The sequence below is a fragment of the Neolamprologus multifasciatus genome, chromosome 7 (assembly GCF_963576455.1).
Source record: "Neolamprologus multifasciatus chromosome 7, fNeoMul1.2, whole genome shotgun sequence".
NCBI classification, from domain to species: Eukaryota; Metazoa; Chordata; class Actinopteri; order Cichliformes; family Cichlidae; genus Neolamprologus; species Neolamprologus multifasciatus.
This window is the reverse complement of record NC_140445.1, coordinates 51,480,571-51,501,370: the sequence shown is the minus strand read 5'-3', so window position 1 is coordinate 51,501,370 and position 20,800 is coordinate 51,480,571. Positions and strand designations below refer to the sequence as shown.

Sequence of the window (20,800 nt, the reverse complement as noted above, 5' to 3'; positions counted from 1 at the left end):
TTTCTGCACAGTATAATGTCGTTTCTCATTAGGTCAGTATGTTTTGTCCTGCTGTCATATATATTTTTTGTCTTTGCCAAAAATAACCATGAAATACTGGATGAACTCAGCATTTTTCTGGATTTGTGATAGCATTGAATCTTGTTACTAAAAGTACATTGAAATACAGCAGTGTTGGGTTTTACTGCAGGGAAGAGGTGGTTTACAAAAAGGAGAGGAAAAAAAGGCTCGTTTGTGCTTCGGATTTGTCTCCATCTATTTGTAAGGCTTCTCCTCCAAACACGGATGAGTCTTAACAGTCAAGCAGCTGCGCTCATAAATCGCCTTCATTGTGATCTCTTTGATGAATTTGAATAGATTTACTGGGATCATCCTGGCCTCCTACCATGTGCCGTTTATTGTTTATGCCCGCATGCATCCCTTTGCTCTTCTTCAGAGACTGATTTTATTGTGTATCCCATTCCAGCTGCAGGGGTAGCGCGCTGTGCTGCTGAAAGTGACAAATTAGCATTGAGATTAGGACCAGATGTCAGCCTGCATGTTATAATTGTGCTCACTAATGGTGTAATTGGATATTTTATCCAGCAGAGGGCATCATAGTAGCTGAAATAAGGCCGGAACTGCAACTGCAGAGAAAGTGAGAGATCTTAGTCAGATTGTCAGTTTGAATTAAAATAGACTTTAGTTCCAGTTGCGTTTAAAATTAGGTGTTTTATCTCAGAGTTTTTTTTAATTCTTTAATCTTCGTGTTACATCCATGCTCTAGGGGAAACCTAGACATAACATGCTGTGTGAATCCCCCACATTTCCACTCGAAAAGAAAGGCTTATTGAACAGTGCGAATCGATGTTTAGAGTGCCTCTTTGTTAGCTTCAGAGCTGAGCAGTGCTCTAAACAAATGACAAGTTGCTAACCTAAGCTCCAAAAAAGGGAAAGAAGCTATTCAACAAAGGGCTTCTCACTCCTGCTACGTGCTCGTAGGTTTGCTTATATTTTTAGTGCACTGCTTGCAAAGTGAGGTGGATGTGAGCTGGGGTTTAAAAACAAAAGATCTGCTGTCATCCAGTGGTGCAATCCAGAAGCTGCAGTCTCTTTGAGTGAATCAATCACAGAGCCCCCGCCTCCTCTGGTACAATGTACACCCCTCCTATACAACCTGAAGGGAGGAGAGGGATGGAGATCTAGCAGAAATGTAGAGAACAGGTTCATAACATAAGAGGCCTGTATTGTAGTTTATGTCTCATCATTCACCTGACAAGTGTAAGATCCCCTGTTCGATCTCTGGAGGAGACACAGACCTTGGTGGTTACGCCAGGGGGAAGAAAAAGAAAAAGGCTAAATCAAACATGTGGAGCTACCTGCTGAGAAGACCCATTGTGAATATTGGCGCCCTGCAGGTAGCTTACTTTTATTTGGTGATGTAATTGCACAGCTTTGGTAGGCATTAATAATTTATGCCTTAAAGGTTCTTGAAGCAGGTTGCTTCAGCTTTTTGATGTATTTATTCTGACTTGATTCAAATTGCCTGGGTCTGGTTTTGTTTTTGATTTGTTTGTTTGTTTGTTTTTTTAGAAATGATGTGTAACATTTTGTTTTTGCCATTGGGAGGCAGTGTTGGATCTTAACATCTAGCAGCCCTGTGGTCATTGCTTCAATGTAGTTGTTATTATTGCATTAAACATTTCTTCATTATATATATAAAAACATGCCTCTGTTAGAATGTGTGTGCAGATTAATTAAGATTTTTATGCATGCTTGTGTTGTGTGTGTGTGTGTGTGTGTGTGTGTAGGATGACTCACAGCACTTCCTACTGTTGGTTTGCAACAGATTTTTTTTTTTGTTGTTGTTCTTTGCTTTTATTTTCTCTCCCACCTTGGTTGTCTTTTTGTGCGCTTCTTGCATCATCAATCCATGTAAGTGGCACTTAGGAAGTTTCACTTAAAAACTAAAAAGCTCTGCTCTGCTGAGAGTAGGAGGATGACTGTGTGTTTTACCTTGAGGTGCTTACAGTTGAGTGTGGTGTCTAACAGGGAACATTCCTCCCTGCTGTTTTAACTGCTGTCTGCCTCTCACACAGCTGCTAACTCAGTTTTTAGAAGAGCCGCCCTGTGGATGTGGCCCATCCTGCTGCAGAAACACTTTGTCCTGAATCCTTTTTTGTAGGTCTTTGTAGCTTCACCTCCTTAACAGGGAATTGGGTGACATTTGCACTTTATTTCTTACAATGTTTTTCTAGTTCAGCCAGCTACACTGAACCATTCACCCGATTTACTCCATCTCACTCCCCATCCGCTCCCGCCTCTCCGAGTCGTTCCCTCCCTTCCCGTAATCTATGTGGCTGTCGGGACGTTGATGAATTGCCTTGTGACCCCTTACAACTCTACACCTGACATATGCAGCTGTCGGTGGGAGGGCTACAACCAGGAGGGAGGTGCGGCCCGTTAAATTTAAAACAGGCTCTCGCGGAGCGTGTTGATAATAAAACAATATTGTCCTTTCACAGTTATCATAAATACGCTGGATCTGACCGCTTGCTTGTAGGCGTACAAAGCTGCAAAGAAACAAGATTTGAAAGTCAACAAGAATAGCTTGTTGTCCTTTTTCTCAGAAGCGCATTTGAGAAATGCAGCTGCACCTACAGAAATAGCACCAGGGGACCTAAGAGGAGACACACCTTGTAAAACAGACTGAGATTTGGCTCCTTGGCTTTAAGGGCTTGTTTATAAAAGAGCTGAAAAATATGGAAAATACTTAAGACAGCCATATTGATGATATCCTCCAGTTTTAAAGCTTTACAAATGTCTTTCACGCTGTGCAGACATACTGTGTTGATATGAATGAAGACTATGAGGGAAGGTGACAGGGCGAAAGATGCATGAAGTGCCATTAGACTGAGTCACTAACTCAGTTGACTGCTCAGCACAGAGAGCTGTCCTCAATTTGTCAGCTGTGCCTTCCTCTGCACACTCCCAGCCCTTGTTTTAGAGTGGCATTGATTGGCCCCATTTCAAATATGGATTAACAGGATGCTATAATAGAGGGTCAAATCAGGACGTAAGAAGCTTCAGCGAGTATGCTGTTTGTTTGGCTTGCTCTTATGTCCCCGCATTTTTATTTCACCTTTTTTTTTTTTGTTGTTGTTGCAATGCTTATTTCCTGCATGGAAAATAAATTCCTTCCTGCCAACCGTGCATGTCTGTGCTGTACTCTCACAAACCTCATGATTCATTCATGAAGTAAAAGAAGTAAAGTTTTATGCTTTCTGTTTACTTTAATATTCATAATTTATATCTAATCCTTATAAATAGGTTGCACGAGAAAACCGCGAAGATGCAGCTTTCATGACTAAATCATAAGACCTATAGATCTTACAAGACGTATTCTAAAGCTTGGGTTTACCTTGAAAATGTTTTAAAAAGGGAACATTTGTTTTCATCTAATGCAGTGTAAGTTGATCATAAGGCTATAAATACCTGTTAATTTCTGTAAGCATATAAAAGCCTACTTTTAACAACCATCGCTCTTGCTCTAATGGCATGTCATGTTACCTAATGCAAGCTTATCATATTAAGTCTCTAACTGATTGTGTTAGCACATCTGATGTGATTCGGCTGGTTATGGAAGTGAGGAATTTGGCTTGTTGATTTTCTCATAATGACCATTTTTTTCTTATGATGATTATTTACCCTTTTTACATGATAAATTATGTAACATACTGAGCTACTGTCATCTTTGGGAATTTATTTATGCATCCCACTAAAAAAGTCATATATACATAAATTACACTTAGTGTTACTTGGAGTTATTAATTTAAGGTTATTGTGCTGACCTGAACTAATCTTAAAACTAAAGCTAAGTGTGAGGAACATTCCACTGCCACTTTTTGATCATAGTGTAACACAAAGTGAGTTCAATCTGTCCAGTGAGGAAGCAGGAACAATTCTGAATGCGTTTTACCTGCTTTGGCACAACATTGCAGAGGGAGTGCTGGACAGGGCAGTCAAAGGGCGTCAGACCAGCAGCAGGACTGGTATCTGCTCCTGTTAAATGCCAGTGTTCTCTGCTGGGCTGTGAACACAGTTTCCACTAAAAGACGCCAGCCATTTTCATAAAGTCTGTGTCTCACATTTTGGTCAGAAACATGGCTGTGAGTAGCCTGCTTGTGATTCTGCATGGCTCTGGCAGTGCTCCTCCTGCTCTTCCTGTTTCTCCTGGTACAAAAGAGCAGATAATGGTCCTGCTGCTGGGCTGATGACCTTCTACTGTCCTGTCCCACTCTTCCTGTCTAATGAGCCATCTCATGGTATCTCCTCCATTCTCTTCAGAGTCTGCTGAACAAGACAGCAAAATTAGTTGTGGCAGTATGCAAGGATATGTCATCCTTGAGGAAGCTGGACTACCTGAGCAACCTGAATGTGCTGGTGGTACTGTAGTGGCACTAGCAAAAAAGCAAAACTAGAGAAAAATCAGTCAGGCGGGATAAGGAAAGAGCAATGGTCTGTGACCACCACCTGTAAAAACGTTCCCTTTTGGGGGTTGTCTTGGTGCCTTTCAAGTGCATTTGTTGTCACTTTCAGTTTATCCAAAATGCTGCTGCAAGAATACTGACGGGGACTAAAAAAAGAGAACCCATATCTCTCCCATATTGGTTTCTCTCCCCGTTAAATCAAGGATGTAATTTAAAATCCTTCTCCTTACATACAAGGTCTTGAATAATCAGGCTCCATCTTTTCTTTAAGACCTCATAATACTATACAACTACAATAGAGGACTTCACTCTCAGACTGCTGCCTTACTTGTGGTTCCTAGGGCATTTAAAAGTAGAATGGGAGGGAGTGCCTTCAGCTTCCAGGTCCCTCTTCTGTAGAACCAGTTTGGATTTGGGAGACAGACACCAGCTGTACTTTTAAGATTAGACTTAAAACTTTCCTTTTTGACAAAGCATATAGTTAGGGCTGGATCTGGTGATCCTGCATCCTCTCTTAGTTACACCTCTCTTGGGAAACCCAAGCAATAGGCCTAGGCTGCTTGGGTTTCCCATGATCCCTTGAGTGTTTCTTCCTCACCTTCACCTTTTTCACTTACTGTGTGTTTCTACACCGCTATGCATCCAGTCATTAGATATTATTAATCTCTCACTCTATTCTACAGTATATAAACCTCCCCTCAACTCTAACCGGTCGTGGCAGATGTCTGCCACTTCCTGAACCCAGTACTACTGGAGGTTTCTTCCTGTTTAAAGGGAGTTTTTCCTTCCCACTATTGCTAAGTGCTTGCTCATCAGGGGTCATTTGATTGTTGAAATTTGTATTATTGTAGAGTCTTTCCTGGAGCTTGACTGACTTTTTGTTAATGTAGTTAACATTGTAGTTGTTGAGCAATGTCCTTAACTGAAAAAACATAAAATAAATGAAAGCTTTTTGTTCTTACAACTAAAATAAATGAAAACAATAGAGTAATGTCCTTAGTTTTAGACTTTGTCAGTGTGGTCAAATATGTCAACACAACTAGCCTGTTTACTGATGTGGTATGTCTACATCACTGTGAGTCAGCTGCCTTCAAAATCTTATATGCTTGTGTTGTAACATCTAATCTGAACATAAGTCCTGCCCTTGATAAACACCCTCTTTATTGTGATCTTTAAAAAGACTGAAACTAACAGTGAAGCTAATGAAAACTAGACTGAAGCTGACCATTTTTACACTATAAAAACAAACAAGCTAATGCACTGAAAACAAAAACTTAAAATAAGATTACAAGTCCAAACATTTCGGATTTATTTTAACATTTTCATGTTACATTAAAATAAATATTACTTGAGCTTTTTTTTGTGTTTTTGGTCTATTTTGGTGCTTCCACAGATATACTGAATATCTCAGATACCATTATGGAAACTGCGTCAAAATGCCTCTACGCATATTAATAACACAGTGGGATGTGTTGACTTAAAAACTAAGTACATATGATGACCTCTGACTGCGAAGCGGTGATGTTCTGGGTCAGCTTGTTTTTCAAGTTCACTGCTGCCTCTCTGTGTATTCTGTTTATCTGCTGGCTCAGATTAGGCCTGCTGAAGAGACAGCAGTCAGGTTGAAGTTTTGAAGCTGTGACCAATCCATTTCTCCTTGGATCGAGCGTCCATGACTGAATTGTTTGGTGCTGCACTGAAGTCTGTATATCTATTGGGGTTTATGTCTGTTCACAGCTCCTGTCTTATATTAAGTTTTCTGTTTGTTCTTTTTTTGTTTTGTTTTTTTTTTTTTTTGGGGGGGGGGGGGTTCCTTTTGCTTTTGCAGTCTACTTGCTTTATCTAATACATGTTATACATAATTCAGTAAATGCACAACAGAGGAAACAAATAGGCCTTCAAAAATTAGTCTGTACAGCAGATTCAGATATGCTGGGGTTTTTTTAGGCACTGAAACTGCAGGCAAGAGACCGAGTATGTGCCTTCCACAATGTTTGTTTAGTCATCTGCTGTTTGCATTGCTTCACCCTGAAGCTGATAATATTTGACAGTCCACAGCATACGAGTGTTCTTATTTTTGTTGCCAGAGAGCTCATCTTGTTTAAAAAAAAAGAAAAAAAAAGAAGAAAAAGGAAAAAAGAGCTTAGAAAACGTGACTCTAATAAACAAATATACATGTAATTTTAAGGTGCCACTCATATTTTAGTAAATATTGTCCATGATTACTGACTCTTTTAGGTGTAAACAAACACTGTTTACTCCTCAAGTCTGTCTCCTTTTAATTTTCAACATGGAAAGCTTCTGAAGTGTTAACCTCACATGAACTTCTGCCATCTCTCTTTCTTTCTTGCTGTCTCTTGGGTGTCTTGGTATGTCACTCTTGCGGCTGACCCACTTGCATTGGTCAGCTTTTCTATAATCAGCTGCACCAAAGTGAGAGCGGCACTGCCGCGCCATGTCTCTGCTCACGCTAGCTGCTATCCTTGCTTGGGGACCAGAGGAAGTAGAGCTGAACAGATCCTGTATGGCGTTTCATTACATTGTCGGTTCAAGGCTGTCGTTCTTTAAATCTTTCTGTTGCTCTAGAATGAAAGTTGTTTTCCTTCAGCTGCAATTTAAGTTGTGCTTTGTCCTTTAACTGCAGTCTTTGCCTGTTAAAATTCTGGATGATGGACAGACCAATAATCCCCGTCAGGGGTGGTATTTTTTTTTTTTTGTTGTTGCTTTGGCTGATTAAATTGGATTTTTACCCATTTATTGAGGCCACACACTCTCTTCTCTGTCACTCATTGTCTGTCAGACACACGCACACACACACACAGTGCAAAGAAACTTTCCATGACATTATTGGTTTTATCAGAAGTAGGCCAAAGCAGGAGCCTGCCCCCCTGGCAGCCTTACTGAGCATGCTCAGCACTGCTGAGGGCGACGTAGTGGATCGAAACCTTGTTTTAGACATTTCCCTCTCTTTCTGTCTGTCACAGCACAGGCTTGTTGATTCAGACAAAGAAGGAGACAACACATGAATTAAAAATGATATGCCAATGCTTTATTCGAGGGTTTTGGCTATGGTAAGCTTTACTGTCACTGGCATTTCTACTGAGTGTTTTGAGTCTTTTTGGCCTTGAAGTCTTTAAATTAGTTATTAGTTCTTCAGTTTCAAATGTGAAGATAATCTATTACTAACTCAAAAGGCAAAGTAGTCAGCAAATGATCATATTAGGGATGCTGAAATGATGTAATATTTGGGCTTTGAAATGCTTAATGAATTAAATATCTATAGTCTTTAATTATCTAGTAGTTGTAGCTCTCTTTTATTTATAGATAAGGCAGAATTAAAGACGTAGTTGGATAGGTTGTATTCAGTGAAACCAAAGCAGAATAACATCTCAAAGAGCCTGAGCGACCCATACAAGTCATACAAGTTTTATTGGGGAGTATTTCAGCTGGTGTTGTAGTCCCTGAACTGTGGTGTTTCATCTTTTGTTGTGAACAATGGAGAAGCACTTATGAGAAAGAAATTGGCCTTTGGAGTCAGTAGATTGTCCCTCAGGCTGCAATGAATGAACGTTGTGTAGAAATCAGAGAAAATAAAGCAATGGATGTTTGAAAAGGAGATCACATTCATGGTTTTTATACACATATAAGTCTTAAATAAAACTGACAACGTAGTACATGCAGACATATATTGCCTCAAGCTTGATGCAGCAGAGCTGATTGCATTCACAGCGTAAAATTTGATTCGGCTCACTTGCTGTAGTGTTTGGTGGGCATTCGTGTGGCAAAGCTGATCCGGCATCCGTTCTCTGTGATCAATCTGTAACTAAAATAATAATCTCAGGAAGGAAATAAGCTGATAGAGTGAGCCACAGTATTTTTCATGCTGCACTGTGGCTCTCCATTGTTGTATAATCATCAGTTTTGTGGTTGGTTACAGAGGCTCCTTGTGCATGTGGAAGAGGTTGTCGTTACTGGCTCTAACAAATCAGTTTCTCAGCTTGCATTATCTTCTCCTGACAGGCTTATTATGCTCAAAGACAAGAGTTAATGTGTTCATTAGGCTCGCAGTGATGAACTGTGTGCAACTTGTGTGTCAATTTAGGAAACTCAGCAAGATTAAGACTTCTGATGCTTAATATTATACTGTAATACCAGCATTTGCTCACAGAAAGTGTGCCCACTATTTCTTATTATGCATAGGCTGTTTGTGCTCTAGTGTCTGGTAGGCAATTTGACAACTTTTTCAGCTGATTACTTGATATTTATGTAATTTATGTAATCGAAATCCTCTATTTTTGTTATGCTCTGAAACTCCATTATTAAACCATTTAAGAACTGTGAATGGGGAAACACAACCGTTGTGTTTTCAACCACTGTAGTTTGATTTGTGACTCTTAAACTGATGTTATTTTAACCACTATCACAATTGCAGCCTGTAGGCAATATTGTGTGTAGATTTGGTTGTACAGCCATATTTTATTACATTAACAAGCCTCTGCTGAGGCGATTCAGTCTACCTGAGTGTGCTTCAGTTGGATGGATAAAATTCCAGGATGCAAACTTTCATCTCTTACGTCAAATAGTTCGCACCATTTCTTCACTTTCTTCTTCTTAAACATCTTTACAAGTCCCAAACTTTCAGATTACCTTCAAATTACACGAAACTGGGACATTTCTGTGTGATCTCAGGCAAAGTAATATAAAGTAGGATTTAAAGATCTAAGTGCCAAATAAGAGGTAGTGCTATGTATTACTTTTTAATAAAGGCACAAACGTCCTCTTTGTATTAATTATGCAGAGCCAGTAAGTATATTTTTCTGGAAAAAATATTGACTGTATATTGCTTAATCTAAGCAACTTATTTTCTAGGGGTACATACAGTATAATACACTTGGCTCATCATTCTGCACAACTGAAGCCCAGTGGATTGATGCTCTGCTTACCTAAAGGTTTTAAAGTTTACTTTGAGCGTTGAACTATAAATTATTCATGTCCAAATAATTACCTCTGTGTTTGGTTGCCTCGCTGGTGTAAACAAAAGTCGACAGGCTGATGCTGACAGTTGTTTGATGATGGATGTAAAGCATCAGTACATATTTCTTTAACAATAGACATTGGCAGCACCTGCACTTTTTGCTGGTACTCTACATTTAGTGGGGGAAAAAAAGAAAGTCGAGCCTGGTCAGCATGTAGACGCGATTGCAACAAGGGCTGGGTGAGGCCTCTTTGCAAGAGTGCATCACTGTTGGTATTTTGACTAGTAAACTTTGGAATGTGTGACTGTCAGTACTGCTAATGCTCACAATAAGCCTGAGCAGTGAAGTGAGTCAGTCCAACCCCCTCTGTTCACATGCTTACCTGTGATGTCACTCACTACGCCCACATTGTGGTTAAGAAATACTGCATGTTCACTGCCCTGCTGAGATAAATTTCATTCCATCCCTTGGTTTTTGTGACTTTAGCATCTTGGTCTATGAACATGAACATTAACATAACCTGTTCCTCCGATTACAATATGTGCTGCAGATTGAACATGTCATTGGGACAGGGATTTCTAGCCAGATTTTACAGTTAGTAGGATTCTACAGTGCCATTCACTTCTCCCAGACTTCCTGCCAGACTGTGAGTTTGACTTGTTATTGACTGAGTTACTTGTTTGCCTCTGTAAAATTAGCCATGTTTTTTTTGTTGTTTTTGTGTGTGTGTGTGTGTGTTGATTTAAACTAATCTTTATTTCATTGTATCCGCTAACAAAGAAAACCATTGTGGTTCAAAATGCTAAGTGCAAGATCTTTACACAAGTTCAATACACCAAAAACAAATTATGTAAAAAAATCGTACAAGTTGACTGTTTTCATTCAGTGAAAACATAATGACTGCAGTCAGTTTGGTTCCTCAGAAATGCTTTCTTGTTTGCATCAGATGTAAATGCTTTCGTTGTTGTAACCCAGGCGGATGATAAGACCCTATGTTGTTGAGGGATTTCTCAGTTCCTGTCAACCATGTCTCCTACACAAAGATAGAAACAGCTCTGGTAGTCTCTCTCTCTTTTGCTGCTCTTCTGGTATTGTATTGGATAGCATCAGTGGTGGCTGGTATCTCCTCGGGCAGCATACCATGCCTTATCGCAAATTAGCAAGAAGTCCTTTGAATGCACTGAAAGATGCATAGTTTTTCATTCCAGATTACACTTCCCAAATTCATGTCCTTTGACTCGGATCCCTTGGTTTAATCAGTGCTAATCAGTCAAGTTCAGTGTTCACCGATTCCTTTATTGAATAAAAAAAAATGTAATTCACTGATGTTATTAGAGTAACTTTATCTTGGTCTTGTGTGTCTGGATGCGCTCACTCAGGCACACAGGAGTGAAATGTTTTTCAGCTCCATCTGACACACTCAGCTAATTACTGGGTGCGGGAGACACCCCCATTCTCACACACTGGCACACCAAGAGGGTGGCCATATCAGCCCGTCTTCTCACCGGCTCCCTGGGGACAAGCTGGGAATTGAACTGTTTATGCATGCAGTATTTTATTCGCTGTCACACAGTAGGAACAGGGGCCCCCGCAGAGTGCTGGAAAACGTGCCGCTCTGATTCTGTGTGGCTTCTTCACAGTAGAACCTCAGGCTACTGCTAGTTGCAGCCATTGTACGTGCAGCATTTCAGAACACTGGCAGGTAATAATCTGCACCTTGGCGACAAAGGAGAGAGCTTGGGAGTGTAGGTGGAAGAGGAAAGAGCCAAAGACGAGAGCGAGTGGGCAGGTAGCAGAGGCTCCTTTGAGAGTGGATAAACAGTGTGAACACTTAGCGATTTCCTCTCCCTTCCTGTCTCTCACTGACTCTGAGTGGGCAAATGTTGTTGCCAAATGCTTGCTCAAAGTGGTGGGTTGATTTTTGGGGCTTTTTCTCTGTAGCGTCTTGACCTTACAATATAAACTTCCACGAGGCAACTGTTGTTATGATTTGGCACTACATAAATAAAATGGAATTTTTCTATTATCCAATCCAAGTTAAGCAACCTCAAAAAAGACTTACTATACTCTTAACATAGCATGTCATGCACATTATGAAACCTTTAACTTTTTTAAATAATAAAGGTCCAGAGGGGTTCTCTCTTCATTATAAGTCAAAAACAGAAAACCATTAACACATAACTCATCACCTGCCTGATAAGGTGCAATTCCAAAGGATCCTTTTTAAAGTTGGTGTATTACAGGTTTGTTGTTCAAGTTGCATTATGTTGCACAGATGTTGCTATTGTTCACAGCCTCTGTATCTGCTTCCACAGAAGGTGCATTGTTTCTTTAAAGGCTTTCAGCTTGGACAGCCAGACAGGTGGGGTGAAGTTAAATAATTCTGCTGTGATAACATCAACCGATCTGAGCTTGCCCCACTGTGTTAGCCTTTCGCTCATAAAGCTTAATGGTGCACTGCCATAAAATTAAGTGTAGCTGAGTTTTGGTTTGGGATGAAACAGACTCTGTATGACCTTGGTTTGGCTATACCCCCACTTAAACTAATTCTTGGAACAGTGTTTAGGACTCTCACTCCCACTGAAACTACTCTGGGATTTTTCTGCTGTGAGGTTTAACTTTGGCATGCTTCCTAATTTATAAAAAATGAAAAAATTACAGCAAATAGCATGCAGTTGCAATTGTAACAAAAGATCAGTGGCTGGGTTGATCGGGACTAGTTTCATTTTTTTTTTTAAGCCGCCAGGCACACAAATCTGAGCTACTGAAGTTGTGACATGTATGATTTTGAAAACATCCTGCAGATCTGTGCCTTGGGGTAACTGAGACAGACCTGGTGGTTGCAAGGGCTACATTTTCTTTTTATTCTCATAGATGCCCTTAAATGGAATTAAGCATGATTCATAGAGCTCACAGTACACATTTCAGCAAAGCAGACTGGTGCGCAGCTAATGCAATAGCTAGTATTATTCCAAGCACATAAGCTGTTTTTATTTGTTTTCATAGCTCTAGATAGACTATAGACTAAATTGATTTTGAAGTCTTCTCTGTTTCCTACAGTAAGAGTAACTTTTGTTCAGTGTTTTGGCTCAGAGTGCAACATGATTATCTCAGTTTCTCTCTCCCACTACAGCATAGGATTCAACACAAGACTATAAATCAAGCTTTACAACGAGTGAGCAGATAGAAACATTTTTTTTTTCCAAGGGAGTACTTTGATAAAACTTGTTAAACAGAGCTTGGTTCTTGTGAGAATCAAATGTGTGGATGCGCTGTTGTCTGTAACCACCCTGACACACTTTTATGTAACAAAGTGAAGACCTTGGCAGTGGACAGACTTTTGTGTAGATTAATAGACTGCTGTTTGCTGTTTGATTTGGGCACTGAAAGCAAACACTGATGTAGTCATCCTGGATAAAACCACCATGTTCACCACACAGCACATACGCAGATGGCTGAACAGCTTGCTTTGACTTTCCCCTCTGACACTTTTTTTTTTGTGGGCGTTGGAGCACAAGATCTTCATTCGCCATGGATTCATCTTCCTGGGATTGGGTCACTAAATATCTTATCATATATCTGCCAAATACTCATTATTCCCATCTCCCTCTGCTTTCTCTTGGGGTATGGTGTCTGTTCTGTGCCCCAGGTGGTGGCCATATCCCCTAGCTCTGAGCGCCAACATGGAGGCTCTCCCTGGAGGACCAAGGATGGCTGAAGGAGTGAATACACCCCCCTTTACTGCTCTCTTTGTAATGGAAGCTCGATGCATTATTTATGTAGCTGGTCAAGGTAGTTTACGTATTACAGATGGCGTTATAATGTGTAATGCCGCTTTACTGCATTTTCTGCCTATAAAAAATACATTCAGTATTTGAAGGCATTTTTTTTTTTAAATCTGTCTCTTTGAGAGATACAGTATACTCCTTAAGGAGTGTTGAAGTATTATTAAACAGAGGCAAAAGGGAGAGAAAAGCAGCCGCTAAGAGTGCATTGACTGTCCCTGGGTGTCTTCCTGCACCATTCACTGCACCCAGCAGGTTGATGAGTGGAAGAGCTGTTTGGCTTCTTGGTAGAGGCTGGGGTCATTGTCCGTGCTTTCATGTCCTCAATAGCTGCGGGCTCCCTGCTGAATCTACTTGATATTCACTTCTTTCTCTTGCTCTGTCCTATTGAAACTAACAAGCCTCAACCAGAGATAGTACAGTTCCAGTAACTGGGATGCAAAGGAATCAAAAACCAGAGCTAAGAAAAACTAGTTAAATATTTTAAGCGTGCTTACACAATGGCTTCAATGTTTTTCCACATGTTCACAGCAACTTTTATCGCTATGATCCAAAGAATATTTTCAGGATGAGGCTGAGTTCACTTTCAACACCCTTTGTCAGGACTTGTTGAAGAATGAGCTGAAGGAGGCGCACCTACCCACATTCATATTTAAGGCAGTAAATGCCAGAAATAACACAGCTCGGCTCACCCAGGAGCTACAGCGCTCAGACTCATTGATATTCACATTATTGACCTGCCTGGATACATTCCTAAATAAACATCGGAGGGATGGCGTATGTTTCCATCTCAGATGTGGTTCAGTTATAAATGTGTCCAGCTGTTACTGGGCTCCCCGTATTTTTCCATGCAGTTATATTACCCCCCACCCCATCCCATCCCATATGAGCGGAGGAGTTTGGGAAATTTGCAAACTGCGTTTCAAGAATAAATCTTGCGTGGCTACTGTGGAGAAAAGTCCATCAGTCTTCCGTTTGTTTTTTTAATTTCGCCTTCACCACACGGGAGCCCTTCAAGTCTTTCAGCCTGCGTGAGTCAGACTGTGCCAGCGTGGTATTGGCGGGTTTGTACCGCTGTGCTTTTCTATATATTAAAAAAAAAGAAAGAGAGAACGCCACCGGCTACCTTCCTTTCTTCAAACCCGGACCGTGACATCATCGCCTCTCGTGTTTCACTGTGTCCCTACTACAGGGCGCACGCGGCAGTCAGCAGTCCACACTGAGCCGTGTGTGAGAGCAGAGCAGCCGCGGACGGGGAAAGCGCACTCTACGACGCACGCTTGTTCTTCACTGACAAACTGTTCACGTCGTTTTTTGCAACGTTCACATCTGGATAAGACGGTGTTTGTTGATGTTGTTTTTCTTTTTTTGTTTTTTGTTTTACCTGCTCGTTTTCTCGCCTGCTTGACTTCACTGCGATTTGAAGCCGCCTGGACATTCATGGAAGCGTTTCTTTGTAAGTAAAAAAGACAAGCAGACCTCAGGCAGTACTGCGTGCCACTTGCACTGAACGGGATTTACTGTGAAGTAAGGCGGTAGTGATTTGGGATATTCGGGATGTGAAATGTATTGACGCTGATGGCTGATGCTAGCAAAAGGCTATTGAGATGCAGCCGCCGTGATTGCCTTGTACTGTATTGCAGCTCTAATCAGCTCCGAGCAGGCTCCCAGTCAGCGTTTTGTTCTTTACATGGCTTTATGCTGGACACTACCGTTCTCCATAATACCGCATTTTATCTTAGTTGGGGTTCTTGTTTGTGTAATTGCACACATGCTGTGGTGCTTATGACCCCTTATGTGGTATCTTTGATCTATTTCGCGTGTTTTTGTTAAAGACATGTAATAGATCATCCTTATGGTTAAGTGCAATGGTTCAAGCTTGGTGTGAGAAACGCTTCTTTCCTACTCTACTTTGGATCAAAGCAGTTAAATTCAAATATGTTATTCTTTTTTATGTGATAACAGGAGTTTTGCTGGAGACAGCAGTTTAAGTAAGCCACATCAGGGGAAATACTTGAATAAAATCTGAGACTTTCTCATTCTGTGTTTTAGTTTTTGAATGCTGTTGATGCAAATCGAGTTTCATGCTTTTCCGAGTGTATTATCATGGTTTCATGGTGCAAGTTTTAAACCACTCTTTGCAGCTATTGAAGAAGCATTTCCATCTCACTTTTTCAGATTTTTTCCATCACTTAACTGCAAGCAGTCCTCAAGCCTGGCAGTTCTCACCCTCATGGCTCCGTTTTGTTGTATTCGTTTTTTTGTTTTTAAATTCCTTACAGTACTGATCTGCGCAGTGGTTCTGTGATCTTTAAAACCTTTTATCTGTCCATCACAGTCAGTAGAGCCACAATTACAGTCTTTCCAGCAGTGACCAAGACCATCCACTCTTTTAATAAACTGCTAAGCTCTACGTTGCGACAGACTGGATTTTATTTTTTAATTTGGATTTTGTGGTTTATGCCAGAATTTCTTGGAATAACCAAACAATTAAGTAGTTGAGCCTTTTCCTCCTATCCTTATCAGATGTGTTTTTATTCATGCTGTTCGCTGTTTTCCTTATTTCTACATTCATGTATGAGCTGCGGATCATACTCAAGCATCATCTGTAAAGGTAGTTTTTGGATTTGATTGCATTTAGACTGGAGATGGAGTTTCTCTGTATTTGTCCCTTACAATTGAACAACATATAAATGGTATATCTGTGGGGGGACTAGTGTGGTCAGGACTCAGTGGGGTTTAAGTGATTATGGGATAAAGTTAGAGTGGAGAGCATTAATTGGATGTTGGCATACAGAGGTGGAACATAGTGGCGTATCACAGTAAGGATGAGACACTTGTCAAATCGAAAAGGGGAAGAATAGCCATTCTGTTGTTAGTATTCATTCACTTTGCTTGTGAGTGTATTCAGTCCATATACCCACTGTTGTTTTATGAATGGGATCTACTCTGGGCTGGAGCACTCCATCAACCTAAACTTGAGTCCTCTGCAAAACATTAACAGCATTCACAAGCTAATGTCTCTTTAACCAATCGGTGTGATTTAATATAAATTGGACTTTTAGACATTTCAGCTGGAATTTTAAAGGTATAAAGAGTTGATTTGAAAATTTTGGATGGGTAGGTAGCTTTAGATAGGCTATCCAAATAAATGTTATGAATGGGAGGCACAGGGCAGGCCCAGAATAATGGAGATAAACAGATGCCCTGATGATCTCTGCTGATCCAGCCCCAGCAGTCACTGAGCAGAAGACATCAAGGACAGGCAAGGGCGGGGCCCCATTTGTTTTCAATCATCGACTCATGAGAGATAAACCAGCAAAATGGCAAAAACTTGAGATGGATGTCAGCCCGTTGAAATGCAGTTGTGTACAAACCAATTGTTATTGTGTACTGTTTACATTTTTGCAGAGATATATGGATAGAAAACAGTGGGTGAAAGGTTTCAAAGCATTTCCTTTTCAAGCTCTGTCTTTTAGATTCACATGTAGTTGGTGTGATGGCAGCAGAAGCAAAAATGTGTTCATGCATTTTGTAAGTAGGGGGGAAAAAACACCAGAGGAAAGGCTCGGGCTCATGTGCAGGCAGCCCGTGGTGAGGAAACCTTTTCAGTTCTGCATGATTTAAAATTTGGCTCTTTACTCCAGTATGTAGCAAAAACAGGGGAATGAACACATAAAAGCTCTTCTTACTTCTCACTTTAAGCTTAACCTTTTAATGTTTAGAAATTTGAACATATAAAAAAAATAGTAGTCAATAGTCCAGTTCTTAATTTTGCATTTGATTGACTACTCCACCACCACCACCACAGCCTGTCTCACTATTTCTTTAAGGAGCTGACCTTGATTAGAGTTTGTGTTATTTTGGGGTGCCACACTTATGCTCTTTGTCCTGCAACAGACCTAAATAGCTGTGGTAGCTCTACAAATGATAATAGTGATGGTATATACGCATAATTTCTATATGCACAAATATAAATACAGTGTTTTTCTGATACAGCCATTTTGTATGCAAGCCTAGTGTTGTCTTTAATGAAGCTTGAAATTGAACATGGAGTAGTTAATAAGGGAAGTTTCACAACACTGAAAGTGAAGGTGGAAACTTTAGATGTGTGGCAAGTGTATGGGTGGGAAGATAGTATTTGGTTCATCAGCAGACCTTTAAGGAACCATTCCTTTTGTTTAATGAGGAACAGCTGGGACTGGCCTCTGGCAGAAGGTCACAGTGTAGCTTAGTCTACAAACATAGGTGTTTACCTCCAGCATACTTCCTAATTTTTCCCCATAAATGCTTGGTTTCACTACTTTCAGCCTTTGTGTCTGTTTTTTCTTTCCACAATAAGGCAGCTTGTTTCCATGACTCTGAAATCTGCTTGAATTGCCCGTTCAGCTGTGTCACCTTGACACACTTTGCTCGCAGTCACAGCTGCCTCAGTTGAGCTGCTAATTTAATTATTTGTGGAAAAAATCAGATTTATTGCCCGAATGAGCAGCTGTTTTCTGTGAATACGTTTAAAGGTCTAAGGTGAAGGTCTAAGCTAATCAGGCCTCCAGATTAAGCTATGGGTTCTATTTTCTGCAGTATTTGTGCTTCAGCACAGTGTGTTTTCATCATGTTACACCACATCACTACATTTTGGAACACTGTCTGTCCTGTGACTTGTGTGGACTGCAGAGCTGCTATTTTGTCCTTTATTGTCTTTTCTCCCACTGCCCCACACACGCCCTCTCATAAACTGCCTATTCTGCCTATTCAGCTCAGCTATTGTGAGGAGGGCTATTCATACCTCTGGTCAGCATCCATGTGGTATTGGAGAGTACCATACCAGCCCTAACTCTTTTCATGCTTGCTCGGATTACCTACCTGATTGCACGAAAACCCCAATTGGCACTCGTGGGCTTTGTCCGATGTTTAACTTCCTTCTCGTGTAATGGGATTAGATTTTTGATCATTGCCAAAAGAACTGTCATTATGAGGGTCTGTTTGATGAGCTGACGTTTCATTTGTTTAAGAGACAAAGCAACATTTTTGAATTCATTTCCTTTAATATCCTGTCAATTTAAAAAAAAAAAAAGAAAAAGAAAAAGTGTGATCCTCTAGTATTACAGATATGAAGTTGGGTTTAGCCTCTAACCAATACCGTATTTGGTGATTTATAAATCAGGCTGATGACTTTTTCCCTGACATGTCTTATGTGCTTAAATGTGCTGCAGATATATAATGTATTTATGATGGTAACTCTTGATGATTGTCTACCATCTGATCTACTTTGAGTAGTATGATATGTTATTACTCTAGCACTTGTAGGATCATCTTACTAGGCTGTGTATGATTTTTTTTTTTTTTTTTTTTTTTTTTTATAAACAAAAAAATCAAGAACCAAATTCTCTCACTTATCTTGTGATTAAAGCATCATTATAATTGGTTCATGTCTTTAAGAATGCAGGCTAGATAGCTTGACTCCTCTGACCTGCCTGCACACTTGAATGTCCAGTCTGTAGAGACCTTGAGGCAGTTATAAAGGCATTCAATTAAAAATAGGATGCATTTGCTATGGTCAGGCAGCATGTATTTATAGAAGTTGTGAGGAGAGAGAAAGCGGCATGGGTTTCCTTGCTTGAGCTTTCCCAGAATTAGAAAGCAGTTACAGAAAATGCAGAATTTGAATTTTCTGTCTGGAGAAGTGGAACATTTTACCATTTCAAGTTGTTTAATTGATGTGATTTTGTGTTGTAAAGTCACTTAATCATCAGTTCAAGTCGTCCTGGGACAGTGCTTCATCTTTTACCCTTGCAAGGTTACCTTTGTGTTGCAGAGTTTGTTTGAAAAGCCCTTTTTCAAAATCTAAATTTGCCACAGTGGTTTTTTAAACTCTGCACCATGACTTGGGGGGAATTTCTTCCAATTTTTCAACAGAACACAGAATGAGGAAATTCCCTTCAGTGGCTTTTTCCCTCCTTTTTTACTGACAGCAAAATATATGACAACCACCGCTGTTTATAGTGGGTTTTTTCTTAATATTTTTATTGGTAGAAACCAAGGATTTAATAATCTTAATTATTAAGTTTTTTATTTTTAAATTAACCAAACTTAGGACCACTGTATTAAGTCTTTTTTTAAGCTCAAGATTATTGAATAAACATCAAAGATATTTTATGAGATTTCAACAGGGTTCCTAAGTTCTGGTGTTAAAATCCAATTATATGTTGTCAAAACTCATGGAGCCCTATCCCTCTCTCTATAATGGTATGGATCTTTCTTGCAGCCTCTTAGTTATTTGTGGTTAAACTGCAGTGGAACGAGAGCATGGGATCAAAGTCCCACCCGGAGCAATAAAAGGCTTAGCCTGTGGAGTGCTGGAGTGACCCCCCACCCCCCTCCCAGAACTTAAGCTCTTCATTACTGCAGCTCACTGCTAATTATTTTGGACAGGACAGTTCAGGAGACAGAAAACTCCCCAACCCTCCTCACTGCAGGGTGGTCGGTCATTACTCCCACTCCTAGTCCCGCACCTTTTGTACATCTGCAGAAGATCCTGTGGGTGCACTTCACCCATACCCGCCCCATGAACAAACAAAGGGAGAGATCTTACACTAAAATGTAGAGGAAACAATGCGTCTCTGCTCTACTACCACATGCCCGTCTTACAGTAAAACACTGTGATTTTAAGCTAATTTAATCTGGACCGTATTGACCACAGACCACATCCTGCAGAACATGTGTGACTATTTTAAATGTTGTTGCAAACTAAGATTAGCTGGATGAGGTGGAAAACATATTTACTCACAGTTAGGAGGTCACAGTAAAAGTGGATTTTTTTTTCTTTTTCTTTTTCTTTCTTTTTTTTGCTAAAACAATGACGGCTATCAATGTTCATTAAGGACTAAGGTTTAGTGATACTTTTTGGAAGACCTTCATGTTGTTTACAACAAGGAAATTGAGCCACATTTCTTGCCAGTAATTGTTCTGTAGCGTGTTCCTGTCATGGTTGAATTTAGCTCCCACTGCCATGTGGATACAGCAAAATTGATTTTGAGGAAATTTTTCTCACTATTGTCAAGGCTGTCAATCATGTTGTGAATGTTTCTCTTGTATAGCTTGAATAGATGGAAAGGGTAGCTCCTTTGTAGGTTGCTTTAAAAAAGGACCTTCCTTTTTTAAAAGGTCAGAAAAAGTATATTGTATCATCATACCTTTTTTGGCCTGCATACAGGCACAGATGGTTGTGATGGGAATGTTTAGGATCTTCTCAAATTACTTCTGTCCCAAAAGGTGTGCTATACAGACACTGACCTCTGACTTCTGTCAGCTTGCCCATCTCTATAAACCTCTGTGAGAGCAACACTTTCATGTAAGGGTACATAGTTTGTATCCTTAAATGAAAGGGCCCTAGTCAGGTTCATTTTGAGCGTGGTACTTCAGCTATCTTTGAAACTTTAATTTATATCAGTATGTTTCAGAAAATTAAGTTCCACCAGGTCACTGGTGGAACACCTAGGGTTGGGGTTAGGGTTAATCAACATCCACCACTTTTTTTCAGAATTTTCACCCATAAGGGAAAAAACAGATA

The 20,800-nt window shown here is 40.2% G+C and overlaps 1 protein-coding gene across 11 annotated transcripts in view; it reads left to right on the top strand.

The window, feature by feature from the left end:
* LOC146515304 (pleckstrin homology domain-containing family A member 5-like) overlaps nucleotides 1-20,800 on the top strand; it is an 84,750-nt gene that overhangs the window by 21,685 nt on the left and 42,265 nt on the right. The window contains exon 1 of one of the 11 annotated variants that reach the window (XM_085167722.1): nucleotides 11,333-14,686. The exons of the other annotated variants lie outside the window; for them this stretch is intronic. The gene's annotated coding sequence lies outside the window, so the exon portion shown is untranslated. Of the gene's footprint in view, nucleotides 1-11,332; nucleotides 14,687-20,800 lie in introns of those variants that run through there. 11 annotated transcript variants of the gene reach the window in all.